Source organism: Notamacropus eugenii, chromosome 5, assembly GCF_028372415.1.
Source record: "Notamacropus eugenii isolate mMacEug1 chromosome 5, mMacEug1.pri_v2, whole genome shotgun sequence".
NCBI lineage: Eukaryota > Metazoa > Chordata > Mammalia > Diprotodontia > Macropodidae > Notamacropus > Notamacropus eugenii.
Window position 1 is genome coordinate 227,297,066 of NC_092876.1, and position 21,906 is coordinate 227,318,971.

General features: G+C 39.7%; 1 protein-coding gene and 1 pseudogene across 1 annotated transcript in view; both read right to left on the reverse strand.

Annotated features, from left to right (window-relative positions):
- LOC140505811 (sodium channel protein type 9 subunit alpha-like) overlaps window positions 1–18,669 on the reverse strand; it is a 127,640-nt gene extending 108,971 nt beyond the window's left edge. Inside the window, 1 exon segment of the mRNA XM_072612197.1 lies at window positions 18,422–18,669. The gene's annotated coding sequence lies outside the window, so the exon portion shown is untranslated.
- A 483-nt stretch (window positions 18,670–19,152) lies between these two features.
- Window positions 19,153–20,279, reverse strand: LOC140507807 (ubiquitin-like protein 7; annotated as a pseudogene).
- Window positions 20,280–21,906: the final 1,627 nt, after the last annotated feature.

Sequence of the window (21,906 nt, forward strand, 5' to 3'; positions counted from 1 at the left end):
AATCTAGCCATGCCTCCAACTTTAGGATGTTTTTACAGCATTTTAGTTTGTATAGTTTTCTCTTCTGGTAGCTGTGGTTCCTGAGACCTGTGTCCCTCAAATTCAAACTATACCAATGGGCAAAACTTCAAAGGAAGCTGCAACCTTCTTATCAAAGGCTCTATTGTTTTTGTCTGGGGGCAGGGACCTTGGAAGAAGCATGAGAAGGAGCACGACTTAGTATTGGCCTCAGACCTAGGGGCTAGGAGTGAAGGGATGATTGCAAGAAATCCATTCAATTGAATGTAAATGCTCTTTGGAATGAATTGTCCAAAGTCACAACTCCTTCAGCAGGCAGTAGGGTTCAGAAAATACTAGGAATGAGTAAATCCCCATGTTTTAGTCATGAGTCAATAAGGCAGACCAAAGGAAATTAAAAGTAACAGTAACAAAAAGGCATGTGAATAAGAGTATGTGTCTGAGTTCAGAAACATGTTAATAGCAACGACAAAGAAGGATCCATCCCCACAAGGAAGCTGACGGAACGCAGTCAGCAGAGCATCTGACCGAACCCTTCTCATGACAACTTACATGTATCAAGAATAGAGGAGTGTGTATATTTACATATCTCCTCCTTCCTTTGACAAATAATTTTAATAAATAATATATTTCTCCAGATATTCATTTACGTATTTATTTCATTAATTTTCTTCCAGCCACCAGCAACAACAAAAACATCTCAATCACAGTAGGATGGACATGTCACCAATGTTCTGACAGAGTGATTCTATCCCCCTCATGGGCAAATTTGGCTGGGCAAAAGTACATTCCCATCAGACATCGGGTTTAGAGCAATGAATTTAGGACCAACCCTTTGAATTATTGAGTTACAAAGTGTTGATGCAAGTGTTGCAAAAATAATGAGGCATAGTCAATAACATTGTTCGCACTGTAAAAAAAATCTATTAGAAAGAGTAAATATTTTAAATCCTATTTATACTCATCCTTAGCTCATCCTTTTTGAGTTCTATTTCTTGCCATTCACTGTGTAATGAACAAAATATGTCATTACAGTAATATATGTAAGTGATTTATAGGTAAACATCGATAACTTTTTTTCTAATAGAAATTGTCATTTAGCCATTTTTTTCAGTCATGTCCAACTCTTTGTGACTTCATTTGGGATTTTCTCTGCAAAGATACTGGTTTGCCATTTCCTTCTCCATATCATTTTACAGATGAGGAAACTGAGATAAATAAGATTAAGTGACTTACTCAGAGCAGTCACACAGCAAGTAAGTGTCTGAGGCCAGATTTGAATTCAGGAAGTTCACTCTTCTTGAATCCAGGCATAGAACTTTATCTACTATGTCACCTAGCTACTTTTGATAGAAATATGCAGTCAAAAAGCTTGGAGATCACTTGTTTATCACACTTAGGTAGGATGAGACCTTATTTTATAGATCTAGAACAGATTGAGTGCAGAAGCACTTGGAAGAATTGAAGAATCTTGCATGTCTGACCTTTGGAACCATGATAGGTAAAAAAAAAAAAAAAAAAAGATCTTCAGTGAATCTCACCAAGACTTTGCATGTGGATTGTTTTTCATGTTTCTATTATCTGACCAATTTAACAAGCTTGGGACAGACAAAAAAGATTCACTCTCCAGAATCAAGAAATAAGCCCCTAAGTCCTAATACACTCAAGTATTAATCATCTAAAAATGTTTTCCAGTGGATAGAAGGAGAGAATCGTCCATTATAGTTTGACTTCAATTCCTATTTAGCATGGAGATGATCACAGGTGCTCAAGGCCTATGGCACAGAAAACTATTGTTGTGACATATCTTACTAAGCTAGAAAGGCTATAAATATGGATTAAATATTAAATATGGTCTATTTTTGTGAGAACCTGTCCAGCTAATTTCATAGGATCTAATCCCTAGAAAGGTGACTTTCAGTTGATTAAAGTTTCCTTGGGTATACCTATGGAAGCATGAGGGGGTTTTGTAACCAAAGGGAGCTCACATGCTAATAAATCCTTTTTTTGAAGAGAGACAGAGAGAGAGAGACAGAGAGACAGAGAGAGAGAGAGAGAGAGAGAGAGAGAGAGAGAGAGAGACAGAGACAGAGACAGAGACAGAGACAGAGACAGAGAGACAGAGAGAGAGACAGAGACAGAGAGACAGACAGACAGACAGACAGAGACAGAAAGAGAGACAGACAGAGAAACAGAGACAGAGAAGAGAAAAAGGAAGGGAGGAAGAAAGAAAGAAAGAAAGAAAGAAAGAAAGAAAGAAAGAAAGGAAGGAAGGAAGGAAGGAAGGAAGGAAGGAAGGAAGGAAGGAAGGAAGGAAGGAAGGAAGGAAGAAAGAAAGAAAGAAAGAAAGAAAGAAAGAAAGAAAGAAAGAAAGAAAGAAAGAAAGAAAGAAAGAAAGGAAGGAAGAAAGAAAGGAAAGAAGAAAAAAAAGAAAAAGAGAAAGAAGTATTTTAAACAAAGAACTTAAAATTTTGTCTAGAAGACCTTAGTTTAAATCTGATGTCAGACACTGTGTGATCTTGACCAAGTCATTGAGCTTCCATTTGTTTCAACTTCCTCAACTGTAAAATGGGGATGATAACAGCACTTACTTCCAAGGGTTGCTGTGAGGATCAAATGAAAAATGATATTTGCAAAATGCTTAGCACAGTGTCTGACACACAGGAGACCTGGCATAAATGCTAGTTATTCTTACTGAAAGTTAGGTCACAGGTCAAAGCCAATCTTTTCATAAAGTATACACAGAGATTATCATAATGTGGACCAAATGTGAACAGAAATTATTAGCATTTATTAAACTTATTAAATATTTACTATTTAGGCAATGTGCTAAGCTCCAAGGATATAAAAAATAGTAAAAACACATTTTCTGCCCTGAATGAGCTTACAATCTAATGGAGGAGAGACAACTATCTAGATAATACATAGAGGCAGGACAGAAGGTTATTTCAGATTGAAGGCACCACAATCCAAGGAGCACAGGATAATCAAAGCAGACATATGGCAAATTATTAAGCATCCTTTAAGTGGTGTGGCAGGTGAAAGATGAAATGACTGAGGAAAGAAATATTTGCACTTCAAGTATATTAATTTGCTAACTAATGTGTGCCATTTGCCCAACAGAGGGGGATCAATAGATTTTCTCAGTTTTGGCATAGGACCTGGAAACAGATTTTTATACATTAAAACAATCAATCAAATAAGACCAATTCATTAAAGGAAACAATTAACCAGGATACCAAACTAAGTAATCTGATTTCTAATTGGAGGAAAGAGAAAAGACTCTCCAAGCTGGGAGGGAAAACAGGTCCCTAGAATTAGAATAAGACATTTCCCACTCCCACAAGTGTCAATAAACAAAAGAACAGGGAAATAGTAAGTGATTGATCAGTTTGGAACCCATCTTCAGATAAGACATATGGCTATGCTTGAGATGTATGACTGTGAGAAAACTCCTTGCATTAGTCTTCAGATCTGACTGAGTCTCTGGTCAGCATAACCTAGGTCAGGGCTGGGGAACCTGTGACCTCAAGGCTATGTGTTGCCCTGTAGGTCCTTAAGTGTGGCCCTTTGACTTCATAGAAGTTTGAATTCAGTCAAAGGGTCACACTTGAAGACCTAGATGGTCACATGTGGTCTCAAGGATGCAGGTTCCCCACTCCTGACATAGGTCCTTAGTTAAGGGTATCTAATCAATAGATGAAGGAGGTTCAGCTTCCCAGTCATGTAGGGATGGGTTCAAACAATAAAATAAAGTTCTAATTCAATATTTTTTTCACAAGACAGAAATTGAACTAGATCCATAATTTAATAGAAAGAGAAGCTAGCTCTAGAATTGAGTTACAAGATGAAGTCTGAGTGGTTCACTCAATTTCCAGTACCACTTGCTGCTCTAATCCTCTCAGTTCCCTGAGTGGAGAGCTGTACTGAGTGCTTATATGGCATCAGTTCCTGCCCTTATGTGTCCTAAAATCTTGTAGGAAATGTGACAGTAACAGAGATGATTACTATTCAGACATTAAAATGCAGGATACAGGAGGGGCGGAGCCAAGATGGTGGAGTAGAAAGACTCACATACACATAGCTCCGAACCCACAACCCACAGAACGGCTAGAGGGGACCAACTCACGGTGAATTCTGCACCCAGAGGCCACGGAATATTGGAGCGAGGGAGATTTCTGTTCCAGAGAGACCTGCAAACCTCTCGCGGGGGGTCCTTCGCGCTGTGGACTGGGCGCCGGGACTGGGAGCAGAGGGCAGCCCTGCAGCGGCCGCGACACCGTGAGGAAAAGATCCGAGCGGGCTACGGGGACGGGGTCTCTGGCGGCCGCGCGGGTCCCTCCACCCACAGAGGGACCTGCGAACCTCTCGCAGAAGGTCCGTCGCCCTGAGGACACGGAGCCCAGCCCAGACCTGCGGCTCCGAGAGGTACAGATCCGAGCAGGCTTCAGGGACGGGATCTCCAGCGGCGGCGTGGGCCCCTCCACCCACAGGTGACGGGGGTCGGTGGGGGAGTCTCTTTGGCAGGTCGAGAGGGGAGTGGGGTGCCCCCATGGCTTGGGCCCCCCCGGGAGATAGAAGCTGAGAGGTGGCTGCAGACAGGGGCTCCCCAAGTGGGCGGAAGCCTGGATCCATTGTGGAAGGTCTGTACATAAACCTTCTGAGGGAACTGAGCCTGACAGGGGGCCCTGCCCCGACCTGACCACCTGAACTTAATTCTCACACTGAATAGCAGCCCTGCCCCTGCCAAAAGCCCTGAGGCGGGGAGCAGCATTTGAATCTAAGTCCCCAAATACTGGCTGGGAGGACCAGGAGGCGAGGTGGGTGTGAGGAGAATATTCAGAGGTCAAGCCACTGGCTGGGGAGAATGCCCAGAAAAGGGAAAAGAAATAAAACTATTGAAGGCTACTTTCTTGGAGAACAGACATTTCCTCCCTTCCTTTCTGATGAGGAAGAACAATGCTTACCATCAGGCAAAGACACAGAAATCAAGGCTTCTGTGTCCCAGCCCACCCAATGGGCTCAGGCCATGGAAGAGCTCAAAAAGAATTTTGAAAATCAAGTTAGAGAGGTGGAGGAAAAACTGGGAAGAGAAATGAGAGGGATGAAAGAGAAGCATGAAAAGCAGATCAGCTCCCTGCTAAAGGAGAACCAAAAAAATCTTGAACAAATTAACACCTTGAAAACTAGCCTAACTCAATTGGCAAAAGAGGTTCAAAAAGCCAATGAGGAGAAGAATGCTTTCAAAAGCAGAATTAACCAAATGGAAAAGGAGATTCAAAAGCTCACTGAAGAAAATACTTCTTTCAAAACTAGAATGGCACAGATGGAGGCTAAGGACTTTATGAGAAAGCAAGAAATAAGAGAACAAAGAGAGAAGAATGGAAAAATGGAAGATAATGTGAAATATCTTATTGGAAAAACAACTGACCTGGAAAATAGATTCAGGAGAGACAATGTAAAAATTCTGGGACTACCTGAAAACCATGATCAAAAGAAGAGCCTAGACATCATCTTTCATGAAATTATCAAGGAAAACTGCCCTGAGATTCTAGAACCAGAGGGCAAAATAAATATTCAGGGAATCCGCAGAACACCGCATGAAAGAGATCCAAAAAGAGAAACTCCTAGGAACATTGTGGCCAAATTCCAGAATTCCCAGGTGAAAGAGAAAATATTGCAAACAGCTAGAAAGAAACAATTCAAGTATTGTGGAAATACAATCAGGATAACACAAGATCTAGCAGCCTCTACATTAAGGGATCGAAGGGCATGGAATAGGATATTCCAGAAGTCAAAGGAACTAGGACTAAAACCAAGAATCACCTACCCAGCAAAACTGAGTATAATACTTCAGGAGAAAAAATGGTCTTTGAATGAAATAGAGGATTTTCAAATTTTCTTGATGAAAAGACCAGAGCTGAAAAGAAAATTTGACTTTCAAACACAAGAATGAAGAGAACCATGAAAAGGTGAACAGCAAAGAGAAGTCATAAGGGACTTACTAAAGTTGAACTGTTTACATTCCTACATGGAAAGACAATATTTGTAACTCTTGAAACATTTCAGTATCTGGGTACTGAGTGGGAGTACACAGACACACATGCACACACGCACACATACATAGAGACAGAGTGCACAGAGTGAATTGAAGAGGATGAGATCATATCTTAAAAAAAAAAATGAAATCAAGCAGTGAGAGAGAAATATTGGGAGGAGAAAGGGAGAAATTGAATGGGGCAAATTATCTCTCATAAAAGAGGCAAGCAAAAGACTTATTAGTGGAGGGATAAAGAGGGGAGGTGAGAGAAAAACATGAGGTCTACTCTCATCACATTCCACTAAAGGAAAGAATAAAATGCACACTCATTTGGGTATGAAAACCTATCTTACAATACAGGAAAGTGGGGGATAAGGGGATAAGCAGGGTGGGGGGGATGATAGAAGGGAGGGCATGGGGAGGAGAGTGCAATTCGAGGTCGACACTCATGGGGAGGGATAGGATCAAAAGAGAATAGAAGTAATGGGGGACAGGATAGGATGGAGGGAAATATAGTTAATCCTATACAACACAACTATTATGGAAGTCATTTGCAAAAGTACACAGATTTGGCCTATATTGAATTGCTTGCCTTCCAAAGGGAAGGGGTGGAGAGGGAGGGAGGTAAAGAAGTTGGAACTCAAAGTGTTAGGATCAACTGTCGAGTAATGTTCTTGCCACTAGGAAATAAGAAATACAGGTAAAGGGGTATAGAAAGCTATCTGGCCCTACAGGACAGAAGAGAAGAAGGAGACAAGGGCAGAGAGGGATGATAGAAGAGAGAGCAGATTGGTCACAGGGGCAATTAGAATGCTTGGGTTTGGGGGGGGGAGGGGAGAAAAGGGGAGAAAATTTGTAACCCAAAATTTTGTGAAAATAAATGTTAAAAATTAAATAAAAAAAATGCAGAATACAATCAGTACTAAGCACACTCTTGATTGCTTACAAGTGGAATGCCAGCGGGTTCTAGGACAACCCACATCCGTATATGTAAACTACAGCTGCAAAACAAATAACCCCACTAGAATGGCATTCAAAGCAGGTCAAGAAGCCATATTCCAGAAACAGACTGGCTGGGAAATGAAGAAAGAGAGAAAAGAATGCTCCTTGTGCTTCTCACAAAACAGCTGTCACACAGCCAGGGACCACAAGGGTTCTCTTTGAGACCCCTTGAACTTGGAAAGTCCATCATCTCCTTCCATCCCTTCCAGCATTTCCTCAACCCACTCCCCTATCCCCATCTCACGGAGTCTCTGGGGTGCTCTAGGGTCCATCTGAAGTGGCAGAACTTGTATCTGATGGCGAGGAGACTGTGGTAAATCCCCAGAGCTACTTCTGAGTTGAACCCTTCCTTTGAGACCCAGATCTGTTCTCTTCCTGCTCTAATATCCTCTCCTCCAGCCCCTACTTTGGCTCCCAGAGTCTCTACCACATCCTGTGAGAGCTAAGGGGAGGGTGGGCTGGAGATTTCACAAGATGTTCTGAGCCTTCTTTATCTCAGAAATGTAGATGAATTTTTCCCAAAGGCCCCATTCAGCATCTATGGACGACATGGAGTCTATGTAGTGGGTTAAAAAAAAAAAGGCAAGAGATAGAAGAGTTTTAATTAGAGGAAGGGTTGTTGTAGGTTAAAGTTAAAGAACTTTCTGGTTGTATCCCAGACTTCCTATTGTTAAAGATAGCATTTCTTCATGGATCTGGGAGAAAGAAAAAGTGGATAGTTTTCAGTATCACAGTGTGTCAGAGAGGATAGGAACTCTGACGAGAGCCAAAAGGTGGTGAAAATGGATAGAAAATTAACCAGCTTATCCCAAACTGGTTTATTGGGGTTGCTTGGTGGCATACTGGTTGAAGAATCTGACCTGGAGTCAGGAAGACTTGTCTTCCTGAATTCAAACATGGCCTCAGACACTCAGACTTGAGCAAGTCACTTAACCCTGTTTGCTTCACTTTCCTCATCTATAAAATGAGCTGGAGAGGGAAATGGAAAACCACTCTAGTATCCCTGTTAAGAAAATCTCAGATGGGGACACAACTGAAAAATAACTGAAAGAAAAACAACACAGTCAGTCTGCGGAGGACTTGCAAGAGACAAAAAAAAGAAGATGATGGGGTAGCTGTAATCCAAATGTCTCCAAACAGTAGATCCTGTCAGAAAGTTCATTTGGTGTGAAAATCCCCAAATGTGGAGTTGGAGGTGTTGACAAACACCTAGCTCAGCCACTTATACTCTATATAACTTTGGGCAATTCAGACACAAAATAAAGGGGTGGCACCGAGCTCCAAAAATGTCTTCCAGCTATAAAGCTACAGTTTTATGAAAAGCTTAAATAATTTATTTGCTACTTAAAAATGAATTATAGATATAATTTGTTTTTATATTAAGGACACTTCCCTATACACACCTCCTCCACTCCCAGGGAACCACCCCTTTCAACAAAGTTTTTTTTTTTTTTTCCAAATTAGCAATGTAACCATCACATCAACCTAATCTGAATAAATATGTACATATATATATGTATATATAGACATGCACATATTATATAAGTATGGAACTACATTATTAAGCATTCATTGAGTGGAAAACTATACGAGGAAGGGGAAAGGAAAGGGAATAAGCATTTATAGCCACCTATTATGTGCCAAGTCCTGTGCTAAGCACTTTACAGATATTATCTCAACTGATCCTCACAGCGACTCTGAGTTATCATCATCATCATTATTATTATTTTTAGTTATTATTATCCCCATTTTGTAGATGAGGAAACTGAGGCAAAAAAGTTTAATGACTTGCCTAGAGTCACATAACCAGTAAATGACTGAGATAGAATTTGAATTCAGGTCTTGTAGACTCCAAGTCTGGCATTATCCACTGCACCACTTACAGTGGCTTCAAATTGAGAGGTTTAGTGGGAAAAGTTCCAGATATGTAGTCATGAGCAACCCCGGTTTTGATTCTCAGCCCAGAATCTTACCTGGCGTGTGTCCGTGGGTAAATCTGTTAACATCTCTAAACCTCAGTTTCTTGATCTTTAAAACATGGATAATAAAATACTTATGCCGTCTACCTCACAGGGCTAAGGAAATACTGAATGATTTTTCAAACCTTAGATCATCATATAAATGTGAGCTATCACCATTATTATTATCATTATTATTATTATTATTATTATACAGTGTGTCCCAAAAGTCTCAGTGCAGTTTAAAGCTATTAAACCTTCTAAGCTACATAAATATGGATGTTCATAACCTACTGCACTCTGAAGCTGGAACCCCAATGGCCCCTGCCTAAGGGCTCCTCTTGACCCTCCTAGCTTTAGAGCGATTATCAGTAGTAACTGTTGCTATTTCCCACCCAGCCTGTTGTCTTTCTTTTTCTCGGGCTCATTAAAGGGGCATCCTGGGTCATCTCTAGTCATCCTGATGAGTATCTGGTCACTGGATTCAGATTCTGGAGGAGAAGTGAGGCTGGTGATCTGCACAGCCCTCCCTCCCTCAAAACAAAGTCAAGTGCAAGTTATGTCATCATTTCTCTGATGGCATGGTCTTCTTTGGAAACAAAGGATGAACACAATTCAATATTATTATCATATTCTATGTAATTATTTTCAAAAGCTGTTTATTTTAAGGTAATAGCTTAAAGTTTTTAGGCTATTAAAGCTAAAAATAACAGTAAGATTTTGGGCCACCCTGCATACATCATTATCTGAATCCTTTTCATGGTACTAAGGTAACCGTGGGTACTCAAAAACTACACTCACTGGTAGGTTCTATCAAGTTAGAAGGACTTCGGGTGTGAGTAGTATGATGCAATATTTCTTAAGAGCTAACCCAACTGACCTGAGAAAAGTTCCTTAGCAGGTTAGATCTAGAGAAGAACATTTTGGGGGCACATAAGATCTATACCCAAAGGTATAGAGGAGGTTCTGATCTGTGGAGGTGGAGATGGTATCTACATAGACAAAATCAGAGACCCTGGAACCAGGGAAGCATCCCTTTCCATATACACCTGAATATTCAGAAAAACCATGCCTTGCTTGGTGGGCCGTGAGTAGATGCAGCTGCCTGAATGGGGACCCAGCTAGCTGGGTAATTCAGCTCCTCCTCCCCTGTCTGTCTCCCCTTCCCCTTCCTTCTCCTCTCCAAAGGAAGGTAAATTTGGATGACCAGAAGATGCCCAGTTAACTTGGGTTTTACTGACTAGATCCTTTCCCTTTCCTTCCCAAACCAAACCAAAACCTAATACACTCTGAAGCTCATACATTAGAGGATATTTGGACACTCCTGGTTTAAGAGTGATTATCAATAGTAACTGTTGCTATTTCCCTCCCAGCCTGATGTAGTTACTTTTCTTTGCCTCATTAAAGGGGCCATCCCCTGGCTGTTTCTTAAACAGGCCTATTCAATGAAAGAGCATTACCACAGCCTAAGTGAGTACTTAAATGAACTTTGGTTGAAAGGGGCCAAGTTGGGTCATCTCCAATCATCCTGATGAATATCTGGTCACTGGATTCAGATGACTCTGGAAGAGAAGTTAGGCTGGTGACCTTGCACGGCCCTCCCTCACTCAAAGCAAAGTCTTAACTTTTCATTTAGCTCTAGGATATTTATGATTCTATCTCAGTAGACTTGCGATGTCATCATTGTGGTTGTCATGTCATAAGTCATGTCATCATTTCTCTGATAGCATGGTTTCTTCAGCAATGAAGGACAAACACAACAACAATGATAGGTGCTGGAGAAATACAAAGCTTATTACACCAGTTGATGTTCTCCTCTAGCTTATAGTCCAGTAGGAGATGTGATGGTAACAGAGAGAGCTATAATTCAGACATCAAAATGAGGGATACAGTCAGTATCATGTATGTATGTGTGTATACATAGACACATACATATATGCAAACATATATACATAAATATGCATATATAATACACATATATACACACACATATACTATGTGTCTTTTTTGATATGAATGTGTATATATGGATAGGGATTGAACCTTTGGTCTAATTGGTCTTAGGAACTTCCCTTAGGAACTTAGGAAATTTCCTCTAGCAAAGAAGGTGGACACCTTATCTGTACTTTACAGACTTAAGGAACTACCTGGAATAGTGAGAATGCCTTACCCAGGGTCCCATAAGCAGTATATGTTAGAGAAACGACTTGAACCAGGGCCTGAAGACTGACCCTGTAACTATTACATTGCCTCTCAAACACACATGATGTATAGTCAATAGATATCAAGAGTACTCACTAAATTGTACTATGAACTTTAACTTCAATCATCTGAAATAAATATTTGCAAGAGAATCATGCGTTATGGGAAATGAGCAACGACCAGTGGACAGCCAGTGTGTTGGGTTGGAATCTATTCAATATCAAGAGAGATGTGGAAGAAAGCCTACATTCATTGGAAAGTCCATGGAGGATTTATAAGACACTCGGACTTGTAATAGATGATGGGGGCAGACAGGTCACTCTTCATTCTTGAAGATATAATGTGGGTGGTATTCACACACACACACACTGATGACATCACAAGTCTACTGAGACAGAATCATAAATATCCTAGAGCTAAATGAGAAGTTAAGAGACCATCTCATCCACTTCATTCATTTCATAGATGAGGCAGATTACATTGAAAATTGAAAGATCATTATTAAAGTCACAAAAAATGTTGATGTCTTGGAAAGGCTAAAGTTGAGGGAATGTCTTGTGAGCAGGACCTGAGAGACAAACTGATTGTAAAAAACATGATGAGGCCCACAGATATAATTCAGGGATCATTTGTAACAAGAAAACTTCCAGGTATTGGTGGTCTTACAAGGATTGTTTTCTTATAAGTATAATATTATTGACTTATCCATTCAGAGTTCCTTATTGGATGTCTAGTTTTATATATATATATGTTTACACACATATGTACACACATACACATACACACATGTGTATAAGAACTGGATAATATAATATTAATAATGATTTATGAAATTGATGAAAGAGAAAGAAGAGGGGAAATGAACTTTTCTAAATCTAGAAAAATATATGAAAAACTGTCTTAACTTTTAGACTAAGTTTAAGGACACTTTTCCTTAATAGTCAAATTAAAAAGGCCATTTAAATCTTTGAAGTTCATTCCAGGGAGATATTGTTGATGAGAGTAAAATCATATCTTAAAATAGTGTCTACTAAGTAACTTTTTTTCTTATATATCCTTCTATGTCTTGCACATAGTAGGAGTTCAGTAAATATTTGGGGTCTGCCAAAATTCCATGGTAGATGCCAGTATGTCTCTTTTTTCCTTTTAAAGTCCCATGTTCAGTTTCATTACTCTTTTCAAGTAAGTTTAATAAAACCAGTCTTGCCTTCCTCCATGAAAAAGAAGTAAATAGTGTACTATGGTTATTTTTTAGATTTCAAATATTAATATCATAAAAATGAGTATGAGTGATATTTTTTCATGTATTTTTTATTCATCAAACTGCAAATTTTCTTACTTTTCTTTAATACTTTAAATTGCCTCGATCACTTCTAAACAAAGTTATACTAGATCTCTCCAAAATGAAATAATTCTTTTCTAGTTTCTGCCACAATTAAAACTATCTTGAGCCTTAAAACACAAAAAAAGTAAAGCATTTTTGATTTTTAAGAAGCTCAAACCTATTGGCTTAATAGCAACAAGTGCAAAATAAAGAGTGATAGAGTAAAGGCACTTGAGAAAAAATGTTGTCTTGTTTGTTAACTCCCTGTGACACAGGGGAAAATCACAATCTCTTGGGAGATGTTTCCTCAACTGTAAAAGGAGACTAGCCAGCCTCTAAACCAGGGATGGGGAACCTGCAGTCTAAGCTATCTTCACGTTCTAGATAGAAAGACAGGTGTATAGATAGATATAGATATTCAATTTCAGATTCTATATTACATATATTAGATACTATGTGTGTATGTATATGTATATATGCACACATACACATACAAACACACAAACACACACATTCTTGGGTTCTTAAGTTTATTCTGTGAATAGCCATATGTTTCCCCAAATTATTCCATTTTTTCCCTCATGGGGTTAAGTGCCTTACTTACAGTTATTCCTAGGCATTATCAAAAGTGGAATTTGAACCTAGATTCTCTGACATCAAACAAGGGCTAGTTATACTGTACCAGACGGCCTTTCTAAATTTCAGTAGTGCCTTCACAATCTCCAGTCGTCCTGAGGAATATCTGGTCACTGGATTCAGATGGCTCTGGAGGGGACGTGAGGCTGGTGACCTGCACAGCCCTCCCTCACTCAAGACTAAGTCAAGTGCAAGTCATGTCATCATGTCTCTGATGGCAACGAAGGACGAACACACTCCTCTCTTATCAGTTTCTATAACGCTCCACATAGAGCTCCAGCTGTTCTAAACCTCCTCTCAAGTGTCCCACTCCAACCTTCCCCCAAATTCTCAGTAAAAAAGACCTTGCCTTTTACTTTACTGGGAAAATAATATTCGCAGTAAACTCTCTCTTTTGAACTCTTCATTTTGAAAGCTCTTAATGTCATCTCATTTTCTCTTCTCTTTTACTCCAGTCTTTAATGACCCATCTTGCAAAAGCTAAACTGTGTAATTGCATCCTGCATCCTCTTCTCTCCCATCTCATCTGACAAATCTTTCTAAATATCCCTTTTCTCTTGTTAACCATAGATCTCTTGACTACTCATTTCCTTCTGCCTATAAATATATTCAGTTTCTTCTGATTCTTAAAACAAAACAAAAAACAATTTCACTTGATGCTCTGATCACTTCAAATTATTTTCTAATATCTTTCCTCATTTTCTTTAGCCAAACAGCTAAAAAAACCTGACTTTCCTTCTTGCCTCTACGTTTCTCCTTTCAAATCTTCCTTTTTCTTTCTCTTTGAACCTTTGCACTCTGGCTTTGGACTTCATCACTCAACTAAATCTGCTCTGTCCTAATTTCTCAATCTTCTACTTTCTTGGCCTTCCTCTTCTCTACATTCTCTGCTCTCTGAGTTTTTATGATACTGCTTTCCCTTGGTTCTCCTGCTCCATCTTAACAATCCTTTCCAGTATTCTTTGCTGGCTCATCATCCATATCATGCCTCTTAATTGTGGGTGTACCCCAAAGTTCTCTCATGAGTTCTCATCTCTACATATAGGCCTCTCTTATCAGTCTCACTGGCAACATGGGTTTAATTATCATTTCCAAAAAGATGACACCCAGACATACATTTTCATTGCAAGTCTCTCTTCTGAACTCCAGTCCAACATCACTGATTGGACTTTTCAAACTGGAAATCTAATAATCATTTTAAATTCAATATGTACAAGATAATTCACATTTTCTTCCAAGCTATCCTTATTCCAAATGTTCCTTTCTCCATACAGGACACTGTCATCCTTTCAGTCACCCAGATGTTCAACCATAGAGTCATCCTTGACTTCTCACTCTCCCTCACCCCATATATTCAATCAGTTACCAGTTCTGCTCCATAAAATCTCTTGCATGGGTTCCCTTCTCCTAACTCACAAGGTTCAGACCCTTATGACTTGCACCTTCAGTGACTTCCCAATATGCTTCCTTACCTCTGGACTATCTTCTCCCCAATCCATTCTCTGCTAAGTTGCTATAGTAGCATTCCTTCAGCTCAGATTTCATCATTTAATTTCCTCTTTCCCCACTCCAGTGGCTACCTATTGCTTCTGGAATCAAGTACAAACTACTTTTTTAGTGTTCAAAGCCCTTCACATTCTGTCTCCAGGCTACTTTTCCAGGGTTGTTATATATTACTAAACTTCTCATTCATTACAGATCAGACAAACCTGTTTTCCTTAGTATTTCTCCACAAAACTCTCTGTCTTATGTCTCCATACCTTTGTATATACTATCATTTTTACTGGAATATACTCCTTCCTCCTCATCTCTCGACTCTCCCATATGTCCACCTCTTAAAATCCATAATTTCCTTTAAAACCTAACTCAAACACTGCCTTCTAGATGGGAGCATTCCTGATCCCTCCCAGTTCCAAAATCATCAACATTTATTTTGCATGTACCTCCATATGTACTTGGTTATCCATTTAGAATGTAAACTCCTTGAGGGTAGGTCCTGCTTAGTTTTTTAATTTGTGTCAGCATGGTGCCTGGTAAATATTGGATATTTAATGAATGCTTGTTGACTGAGTAATTGTCAATCTTAAATAGTGTTTTTTAATTATTCATGTTTATGTGCTTTGTAGCTTAGACTATACCATCTTTTCTCACAGATACTACCACCATAGTGATCCAGTGATTCTTGAACAGGAGAGCAGAGCTGACACTGAAAGGGCTACTTAAACCAATGCCCAACAATTTTTTCATAGATCAGAATATGGAAATATAGAAAAAATTTTGAATGCAAATCAGATCTGCCTAGCTCTTTACACTGTAATAAAGCAAAATAGGGAGAGTATTGAACTTGGAGGTATTAGGGCTCAACTCCTAGTCTCTCACACTGGCTGAATGTATGACCTAGGAAAGGTAACCAAAGTCTGGTTCATTATCTGTAAAATGGTGGCATTGAAGCAGGTGATGTCTAAGGCCCTTTTTAGGTTAGATCTTTTGTTCCTACCATTAACAGAAAGAGATTGACAGCTAACCTAACAGATGTATAAAATCTTGGGTTGGAAAGGCTCTTAGAAGCTATTTACTCCAACACTCACCTAATGCAGGAATTCAAACTGCAGAAATCTGAATAGATGGTCATCTAATATCTGTCTGAACACCTCCAATAATAGGGGGTCACATCTCACAAGACAATACATTCCCTTTTGAGGCAGATCTTTCTAGTAGATAGTTTTTATTGTTGCTGTTGTTGGGTCATTTTTTTTTCTGGGTGACTGTGGCCTGTACTTCTGGTTTCACTTAAAACCTGAAGGCTTAAAGAATTATCTGGAGCATTAAGAGGGCAAATAACTTATTCAGAGTCACATAACCAGGATGGTCAATCAGGACTTGAATCCAGGTCTTCCTGACTCAGGCCAATTTTTGTAACCACTACACCATGGGGTAACTAGGTTGCTAGATGGATAGTATGGTGGGCCTGAAGTTAGAAAGATTCATCTTCCTGAGTTCAAATCTGACCTCAGACACTAGCAGCGTTACCTTGGGCAAGTCACTTAGTCCTTCTTTGCTTCCCTTTCCTCATGTATAAAATGAGCTGGAGAAGCAAAGGGCAAACCACTCCACTATTTTTACCAAGAAAATCCTAAATGGGGTCATGAAGAGTCAAACATGACTGAAAAACACCTGAAAAAGAGTACCATTCTCCCTCTCCTAGGTTAATATTTACTTCCAAATGCTTTCCACTAACCTAGTTCTGTCCTCCAGAAATAGACATAGTCAATCTAATATCTCTGTTAGTCTAGCCCCTCAAATAGTTTAAGATGGCTGACTGGAATTACCTCCATTTCTCTCCACTAAATATTCACAGTGACATCAACGAATTTTTACAAAAATTTTAAGTTCTCCCTTTTAAAAAATTCTCCTTTTAAGTTCTCCCACCATGGTTATCCTTTTCTTGTGTTTTTCACTTGTGTCTGACTCCTCATGACCCTATTTAGGGTTTGCTTGCCAAAGAGTGGTTTGCTATTTCCTTCTCTAGCTCATTTTATAGATGAAGGAACTGAGGCAAACAAGGTTAAGTGACCAGATTTACACAGCTAACAAGTGACTTAGGCCAGATTTGAACTCAGGAAGATAAGTCTTCCTGGCTAGAGGCCTAGCACATTATCTACCAGCCACCTAATTTTTCTAGACTCATATAAAGCAACAATAAAAGCTTTTATCAATGAGCTTCTACGTTCTGATCACTAAGCTGTATTTCTAATTTGATTCTCCTGTCAGAAGTCTCCCAGAAAACTCCTGCTCCAGATATGATTAACACACACACACACACACACACACACACACACACACACACACACACACACACGCACACACATACACACACACACCCCCTCTTAATCTTAATTCAACCAAGACCTCATGTCAAAGATTACATTTTTTAATTATGAAAATCATGAAAAACCAGGGAAAGTAAATCAAAACCAATGAGAGTAGATATCATTTCACCAACTAGCACATTGTAGTGCTAGACACAACAAATAAACACTTAATAAATGTTTGTTGATTCACTGACAGGAAAAAAGAGGGAGTGCAGTGCAGTGAAAGGGGTTCTGACTCCCTAGTCAATAGATTCTGCTTCTGATGCTTGTTGCTTATATGACCTTGGGCAAGTCACTTATCCTCCCTGAACCTCAGTTTCCCACATCTGTAAAATGAAGGAAGTGAAGTTGATTGTTTCATATAGTTCTAAGTTTATGATCCTAAAAAAAATTAAGTTTAAAAAGGCATAGAGATTTTCTTCAAAAAACATTTTCTTGGAACAGTTTAGAAACGTTTTTCTTAATTTTTGACCCATTTCCATTTCTGGACCAGTAGCTTAGAACTCTTCCTGGGCCATTATTCTATCTGTCACTCACACCTCTGCCTAAATGAGGGTTTATCTGTTTGGAACCTAATGGCTGGCTTCTTCTGAAACTGTGAATGAGCCCCCCACACCTGCTGTTGTTGGATTGATTCTCTTTTCTAGTTATAGTGCTATGGTCCTTTTGTTGTGTTGAAACTCCCACCAAGGATCTAGACTGAAAGAGTTTCCTAGCTCACTTCAGAAAATTTCTCTTTAAAAATTGTCCAAAAAATAGTTCCAAATTCAGTCCAGATGAAGTTGTTATGAGTGAGATTTTTGATAACCTTAAAGTTCTTTCTAGAGATTTCACTCTGATAGACTGTGAACAATATGACAAATTAGAGTGAACCCAGTGCTTTCTCCAAACACTTATGTTCAATCAGCAGTTCACTTTTTTCTATGCCTGGGTCCTTCTGCTCACCTATAGTCTCATTACTATGATTTACATTCCCATCTCATAAGGGTTAGGCTTTCCCTAGAATTCAAGTTCATGTCACTGTATTCCAATATTTCTATGGGCACCAATAGCAGAGTCAAATCCCACCACAATCGGAGAAGGCTTATTTCATTCCCTGGTTTCGATTTATCAGTGGCCATCAATGCCAGGACTGAAGACCATATTGCAGATGAGTTCAGACTGATACGGATGATACTCTATTTCTATGAATGTAACCTAATATTGAATTAGTAGGAGGTTACATTTGTGTCCAGATAAACCTAAGTCCTTCCAACAAAAACTGCTAATATTTATGCCTCCTAAAATTCATTTTGTTAAATTCTACCCACATTCAGTCCTGAAAATTCTTCCCATTCAGAATGGAAAGAATAAGAGATAAAGCACTTACTTGCTCCAACACCCTGGGGTGACACTCACCACTTCCACCTGAATGAGTCTAGCTTGGGAAGATACAGGATTAGATTCTTCCTCCTTCTGTGTGTCCTTCCCCCTGTTCCCTCTCTGTCTTTCCTTCTGCTCCCGTTGCTTGGCAGGCGCTTGGGACTGGGGACTGTGAGATGCAGCCATCCAGCCTGCAGTTAAAGGCTGCTCTGCTCAGAGACAAACAGCTGGAGCAGCCTGCTCAGCCGCCTCCTGGCTTGGCTTTTCTAAGACAGCCCCGCCCTCCTGTGGGGAGTGACTTCTTTAATTCCTCATCTCCCACCCCTCAGATGATTACCCTGGATCTTAAGCCCTTCTCCTCCCCATCCCTGCCGGCAGGGCAGTGGTTGTAAAGAGGACAGCAATACTCTTAACAGTTCTTTGTAGTACTAAGTAGCCCTCTAAAGGAAGACAAGGTGGGACACACCACTTAGGGGAATTGCATCTTCAGCAGCCTGATGAGCTTCCTGTTAGAATCTGTTTTATTCAGAAGATGGAACACCTCGTACAGGGTGTTTCATAAATCTTTGTGAGACTGACCAACTAATAAACATTATTAAGCACTAACCAATCACATAGTTTTGTTATGTTTTGTTTCCAGTTTCCACGTAAAATGCACTGGGGAACTATGCTGGTCCTAGGACCTTTACATTCATCGTATCTTTACAGCATTCCAGTTGACCCATGCACTAGAGTCTCTCAAAGGGGTGAAGGAGCCACACCAGTAAAGATGAGCTCTGGGGGCAACCTGTAAGCTCCAACCCCTCCCCCAGTTGTTTGGAGGGTGAAGAGGTATAATTCATCATGGATGCCCATTTCTCAAAGCTGTTGTAGTTAGGGCTGCCACTGACTCTGGAGGTTTGACTGATCAGGGTCATGCTAAAGGGCCTCACTCAAGAGATCATTAGTAATGGGAGTACCTGACTGGACATTGGTGAACAAAGGAAAGAGATTTGAGGAATGGCCCTGGCCAGGGTTGGAGATGGGAAAGGTGCTCAGGATGCTGGACAGCATCAAAGCTGAGGGCTAACTGCTCCACTATGCCTCAGAGACCCTGGGAATGATCTAGTCCTGTTCCTGGAAGGTGTGGACCACATGCTAGGATGAAAGTCATCTTCATCATCAGACAGTACTTCAAACAAGAAGTTACCTGACATGTCCCTGTAGGAAATAGAAGTCAGGCTGCAAGAGAAGGTGTTTACCACTGGGACCAGAACGCTTCCCACCACCAAGAGCAGAACCAGGAGAGTGGTATTCACAAGAGCAGGGAGAGCTGAGACTGGGGTATTCAGTATACTGGCATGAATAGAAACAGAGAAGAGACTCTTATCCTGAAGCACAGCTAGTACAGTGGGTCCATTGCTGAGGCCTGGGGGGACCACAATGAACTGACCCAGTGATTCTTTATTCCCCAGCATCTTTTTTTAAGCTGATTTACTTATTTTTAGTTTTCAACATTTACTTCCATAAGTTTTAAAATTTTCTCCCCCTCCCCAAGACGTCATGCAGTCTGATATAGGTTCTACATATGCATCCTTATTAAATACATTTTCACATTAGTCATGTTGCATAGAAGAATTAGAATGAGTGGGAGGAATTATAAGAAAGAAAAAACCAAAACAAATAAACAAACAAACAAAAAAGAAAATAGCCTGCTTCACTCTGCATTAAAATTCCATGGTTCTTTCTCTGGATGTGGATGACATTTTCTGTCATGAGTCCTTTGTATTCCATAGCATCTTAGAGACTACGTCTTGGTAGGCAGAGATACCATGCAAGATTGTGGGCAAGAGCTGGAACTCCCTCAGGGAAGCTACTTTGTCCATAGGCTAAGTACAGATGCCTGGGAAAGAAAAATTGAGAGTCAAGAACAGAGGTAGAGATCATGAGACATGTAGACTGAGGTAGGAGTGTCTTACTTTGAAAATCTGATGCCCAAATGCTGAGCTCAGCAGAACCATGTTTTTCTCCAGGACCTCACCTGAAAAGGTGGTGACAGGGAAGGTGCTGAGATCTTGGTGAAACTAGTGGTAGCCTGCTGCTGAGGCAGGAATTCATATAAGTTTTATATTATCTCTCCAGTTACACAGCTTTCCAAGATGAAACATTTGGTGTGGAGATATTGAAGGGACATCCAGAAAAGTGGCTTTCCTCTTTGGTTTACAATTCCATTTCCTCCAATATTCCACCTACTACTTTCTGTTGCCCAGGTAATGTGGAAGAGTGTAGGCTCTGAAAGATGGTGGGAAATAATGCAAAAAAAAAAAAAAGAAAGAAAAGAAAAGAAAGACCAAGGTAAATCTAAGAAGGAAACAGCCTAGGAAGGAAAGATGAGAAAGAGTTGGAGAGTTTATTCTCAAGAAAATCAAGGAATTTTCTCCTAACATAATACAAAATTAAGAGAAGAAATGAGAATCCCTTGTATTTAGGGATAGAAATCAAATTTGCCTAAAGGAGTTAGAGGAGAAAGGCTTATTTGGCAATCTTCTGGTCATCCCAGAAAAGCTGCAAGCCTTGTTTGTAACTTGAAATCAGTGATGGATAAAAAAAAAAAAAAAGGATGATACTTGTACCTAACAACGTTTAAGTGCTGCATTTTGCAAGCAATACTAAGATATGAAGTACAGTGGGAAAATAGTGCCCTTTGGAGTAATTTAGAATGTCAAATCATTGGAGTTATTCCCATTATTATTAGGGAACAAAATGGATAAACAATGCCCTTTGGAAGAATTTAGAATGCCAGTTTACTGGAATTATTCCCATTTTTTTTTTTTTTTTGTAACAGATGATGTATTTCTAAGAGCAAGTAACAGTTCAGTATCTGTTTTGTCCATAAAATGGTATTAGTATTGGAGGGTTGTGGAAAAATTCTGCTTTTGGGAGCAGTTATTCACTCCTCCCCCTACTGCTTCTATTAATTGGAAGCATTGACTCTCTTTTGAAAAGAAGCCTTGCCCTCCCAACATTCCTAGGATGGGGCCATAGTTACTAATGCAAGAGTTGGCAAAATGATTTTTAACTGATCAGAAACCAGAGAATCAAATGAAACATACTGCTCAATGCAATCTTCATAGTGTTAGCCTTTGAGATTCACAAAGATAGTGATTATTTTTCCCTTCACATTCCCCAGCAGTATGTAGTTCAGAATTCTACACAAAGTAGACACACAGAAAATGCTTATGGATTGGCAAGAATAATAGATATATGAACAATAGCAATTTTATCCATACCTGAGTAAAAGAGTTTATAACAAGTATTACACACAGTTAAGTAAAATAAGACACTATCTCACTGCCACCTTGTGTTTCAAAGAAGCCTATTAGAGATAGCCTTCATTTAATATTAATTAGTTCCAGGAAAACACAACTTTAGGTGAAATGATGATTCAGGGGCATTTAGTTTCATAGAAGTTATGTTATAAATAGAAGGTACATTCCTTACCACCAAAGGAAA